We start from the raw sequence: 5,010 nt of genomic DNA on the forward strand, positions 1-5,010 counted from the left end.
GGAGAGGGCCTGGTGGGAGAGGAAAGTTTAAAGATGGCTCAAAGAAAACTCTTCCAAGCTTTGGATTTTATCAAAGGAAGAGAACAGGTGGAATTCTTCTCACTCCACATTCGCCTTCTAAAACATAGGCCTTCAGATTAAACTACTCTTCTAGAGCCACAAGACCAGAAGAGGGAGGGGGGAACAATTTTCCTGCTGCAGAACTCTCCAAGCAAGAAATTAGCTCAGACCAGAAAAATAACTTTTGGACAGCTAGAAATCAGGTGAAATGAATCCCACCTCTCCTTTGCCAAGCGGCAAATGTACATTGCAGGCGCAGCACCAAGTTAGTCTCCGATCAAGTTCGTCTCTGAGTGATTACATTTTAGAAAGGGAAGGAGCCTGTGTTACAGCTTCTCCAGAAGGAGATCCATGGCAGCAAAACAGAAGTGCTACCAAGCGCAGTTTAAAACAGCCGCTCCTCTCAGCACACAGGAGTGTTTTCTTAATTTACAGCAACAGGAAAAGTTCCGTCCCTTCCACACACGGGAGTTCATAGAAGTCAGAGGGGGGGGACATCTCAGCCCAGCGGCAATTTCTTACGTTTTGCAAGGAGCCTTTGCCACATCAAACAGAACCAAAACGACCTCTCCAAGAGAACGACTCCGCTACAAACACCACCAAAATGCTCTGCAGAAATACACGTTCTTAGCACAGCACAGGTTTAACCAGCTTCCAGGGGCATGAACACGGGGACCACCCTACTGCAACATGAGACAGTATCACAGATTTTAAGATTAAGACGCAATGACAGTGCTTCCTCCCCCGTCACTACAGGCGCTGGCCAGTTCGGTTGCATCGCCACTCACACTTCTGCGCGTGGTTTCTCTTGTTCACTGCTCGGTCAGTCCAATTCATTCCATACTTACGCAGGAAGAGCTGGCATCGCGTATTTCCCACTGCTTGTCAGCACGGCACCCTTTGGGTTGGGATCTTTCCCCTCCACCATGGAACTCCACGGAATTCCTCTGCTCTTTCTATCTCTGGGAACAGGCTCAGAACTTTTGTCCTGCTAAGAAAAGAGGTGCAGACTTATCTCGTCTGAAGAACCACGTTTAAAATGACATTTCCATGAGTATTTGAAGCAGCAAAAGCCTCTCATCCTCTCATTTTACCCAGCATAAGTGTTGCTCAACTAAAATACTCCTTTGCCTCAGTGAACAGAGCCGGGATGTTCCAAAGGCTTGGGCAGGGTTTTGAACTCACTCGACATTCTTTGGCTTAACTTCAGGTTCCCTAAGGGCGAAATACCCCTCAGCTCACCATCCACTCGGAGAAGGGGCACAAACCCGCTCCTCCTCCAAAGCGCAGTGCAGGGTGAGAGCTTAATTCCCTGCTCTGGATCCGTCCCTGGGGAAACTCCTATTCGCCACCTGGGTACGAAGGTTGGATTCACGCCTCACGCACACACCTTCAGTGAGTAACGTTCAATGGCATGAATACTCAGCCAGAGGCTTGGGCAATTAAAACACGCAGCTATTCAATAGGTGGGGTCAGCAGCAACATCTTGGTTTTATACGAAATACTAAAAACCGTGAACCGTCATTAAAGGACTTGAAAACTGAAAAAATTTCCAGCAATATTGAAATATAGACCTGCAAAAGACCGACATTTATCACTTTCCTGGTGTGAAGCAGTGGCTAGATTTTATCTACATGTCTTGTCCTCCTGGAACTGAGTGTTGCTGTCAAGCGTGCTTGCCAGTCTTGATTGCTAATCTAAACTGCTAGCGAGGGCTCTCCTGGCAGAGAGCAGTGCTTGTGTGTGCGTTTGGTGGCTCGCTTATGAAGAGGGGGCACTTGGTGGTTTGTTAGAGAGAGGGCTTTGGTGGTCCTGGTCAGGGAGTGCTGGAGAGCGCCTGGCACGGTTATAACGCCACGCTGCCGGCGTACGGTCAGAGGGGCTCAGGGAAGGGCCCATGAGCGACCATCGGATACGGTGCAAGCAGTTCCTGGGCAGTGATCAGGAAAGGGGGCAGTTGCCCAGAACTGCTATTCTTACTCTCTTCCCATCTCCCATCACTGGTTTTTTCTTTCTTTCTTTCTCTGTCTGACTCCCTGCCTGTATTTTCTAACTCCTCCCTGTCTGTCCTACAGCCTGTTGCTGTGGTCTCCTTTCTGTGAGGGACCCGTGTGAGCTGTGAGGCACCCGTGGGTGCCCTGAGGTGGAAGGCAGTCGGCTGAGCGGGGCTGCAGCACAGGGAGGGAGGGAGGCAGGGACAGACAGAGAGAGACAGAAGTGCCTGAGCTGTGCCATGTGCCTGGCAGTGCAGAGAGCAGGAACTGCGGTGAGTCCTGGGCCCCGGGGTCATGTCACCCCTCTTCCGCACCCCAGTCCCTCCTGAAACCCCTCTTCCCTTTCCCTCTGTGGATTTGTGGTGGGATGCGTAGGTACATATCTATGTCTGTGTGTATATGTATATGATATTATACATAGACGTATACATAATACAAATATTATAATTTCAAAATATTTATTTGTAAAAAATAAATCTATTATTTATAAAAATAGAATGATATTATCTTAAATGTAAAAATACCTGTTTGTGGACATAAGCCATCCCCAGCCCAGCTCAGCCACCCGCGGGGTGGGCAGGGGATGCGTTAACCCCCCACCCTCCCTCCCACTGAGCAAATGCCCGCAGGCAGAGAGAGGCGCTGCAAAGCCAACACCCAGCTCTTTTAATTTAAATGAGTATTTTCTCCCCGGAGTGCCCCAGGTCCTCTGTGCAAGCTTCTAACAGGGTCGCTTGGTCCTGCATGCTGTGTCTTCCCAGTCATCGTGCAAACTGTCAGCATGGCATGGAAGCAGAGTGGGAAAGGTGCCTGCAGAGGTCTCGGGCGTGAGCTCACGGGGGCTCTTAGTGAGCACAAGCGGGTGCTGAGAGCCTGCCCTGCTGGAGGGCCTCACGCTGCGTTTGCAGGCTGTCCTGGCACTGCCCCTGAGCCGCCTGCACAAGTTGAAGAGTTGGCAGGTGCCAGTGGGAGGAGGTGGGACTGGATGGGGGGAGCAATGGCTTCTCCTTACAGGAAAGGCTTGTCCAGGTGGGACCCTAGTTGCCACCTGCCCTGGGCAGGTGCCTTTCAGCCGCACCATCCCTTGCTTGTTCTTGGCGAGTTGCTGCACACCGAGAGAGGCCAGAGAGCTTCTTCAGGCAGCGCACCCAGCTCGCTGCCATGCAAGTGCTTCTCCACTGACGTGCTCTTGTGACCCGTGAATTCTCACGGCTGCTTCTCTGTTTGGTACCCGCAGGGTCCGACCGAAGGCACCGTCAGTGCCAAAAGTTGACCCAAACCAAAATCCTGGACACCTATGTCTTTTTCAGAAAAAGCTTATCTGAACCGAATCGACAAATGAGAACATTTCCCGACTTCAGATTTTAAAATTTAGATGTAGAGCTGTCCAAAAGCTGGGTTTGACCCTCCCGTAAAGAGGAATTTGAGCAGTAAATTTTTTGGATCAATGCCACCTATCTGAGATACATATATCTAGGAGTTGTGCCTCATTGGAAACGTTTGCGTAAGAAGCTGCGTAAGGCGGAAGGTGAGGAGGCTGTTCCCTTGAGGGAGCCCTTGGCACACACGAATCACAGATACATACGGCATGACATGAAGTGACGCCATGCTAATAAGTTTGGCAGTTTGGTTTCGGGGTCCAGTGCACGTGCAGACAGGAGGCATATGCTGTACCGCTTAGCAAAGTCCCAGGAAACTTCTGTGAGCTTCTGGAGGGATTGATGAAGTACCGTGGTTTTATACGGCACAGAATTAAGGAAGTAGCTTTAAAACATCTCTTTCTAAAAGTTCACGAATGACTTATTACAAATTTTAATCACAGTGGTATCTGATAGATATCCACACATTTGCAAGGGTTTTCTAAGTTCTTCACCCTTGGCAGTGTTAATTAATCTGGGCAGCGATAACCCAGGTTTACATGCATGTTGCTTCTAAACTGGCTCAGGTGGGGTTTCTCTGTACAGTTCTCTAAGCTTAGTATTTTTCTCAGATGAATGCTTTCTTTCATGTTGTGTTTGATGCCTCATCAGCAAAGCAAATGCGAGCTCTGTCAGTGACTCAGGAGCTGAATCAAACCCATAGAGAGAATTTAATCTGGTGATATTAATGTTGATGTATGAATCCAGTAAATACTACTCTTTTAGTGTATGAGAGCATGTTGAACTCTTTCCCTTAACTCTGAATTACAATCCTCTCCTATTTAGCAGGGAGAATATGTGGTACATGTCATGTTATGGTAGGGTGTGAGAATGGGAAAGGAGGGACATGCTGCATTTGAATGTGAGATCCTTTTTTATATTTGTCTATATACAGAAAGTTGAAGTATACAGAAAGAAAACAAATGATAAGACAGCATTCTGAATGCTGAACTTGTAGAGAGCAGGAGACTGTCCTTTTCGCCTTTTGGAAAGCAAACCTTGGGAAATACAAAGTGCAGATCACAGCAGCTGTTCCCAGTGTGCTGTTTTGTACGCAGCGAATCCAGCAAGCAAGACCCTAAGCAGCAATCTTTGGAATCTATTCCATTTGTTCCGCAAAGTCACTCTAAACCTATTTAATCTCCTTCCTCACTGCTTCTGACTTCCGCATCTTATGCACTGAGTAGACAACTGAAGAAGGAGATTTATAAGGCAGCTCTCTCAATTGATTCCTGGAAGGCCAGTTTTTACAGTTTAGGAAGGGCAATGTTTCATTTTGCTGTAGTTTTTACTTTACCTTCTTCTATCTTCTCCCATATGGGATAATGCTACAACTGACCCAGCTTCCCAGTTTTCCAGACTAAGGAAAAAGGAAAGGGACACCCCCCCTCCCCAAACCAAACCAAAAAACCCCAACAAACCCACAAAAGAACAACCAACCCAACCCGACCCCCCATGAGAAGGGAAGCAACATCCTGTGAGGAAGCTTGCCACTTATAAACTGCAGATTTATGGGATTCATTCTTTACTGCCTAGTT

The sequence above is a fragment of the Phalacrocorax carbo genome, unplaced genomic scaffold, assembly GCF_963921805.1.
Source record: "Phalacrocorax carbo unplaced genomic scaffold, bPhaCar2.1 SCAFFOLD_73, whole genome shotgun sequence".
Lineage (NCBI taxonomy): Eukaryota > Metazoa > Chordata > Aves > Suliformes > Phalacrocoracidae > Phalacrocorax > Phalacrocorax carbo.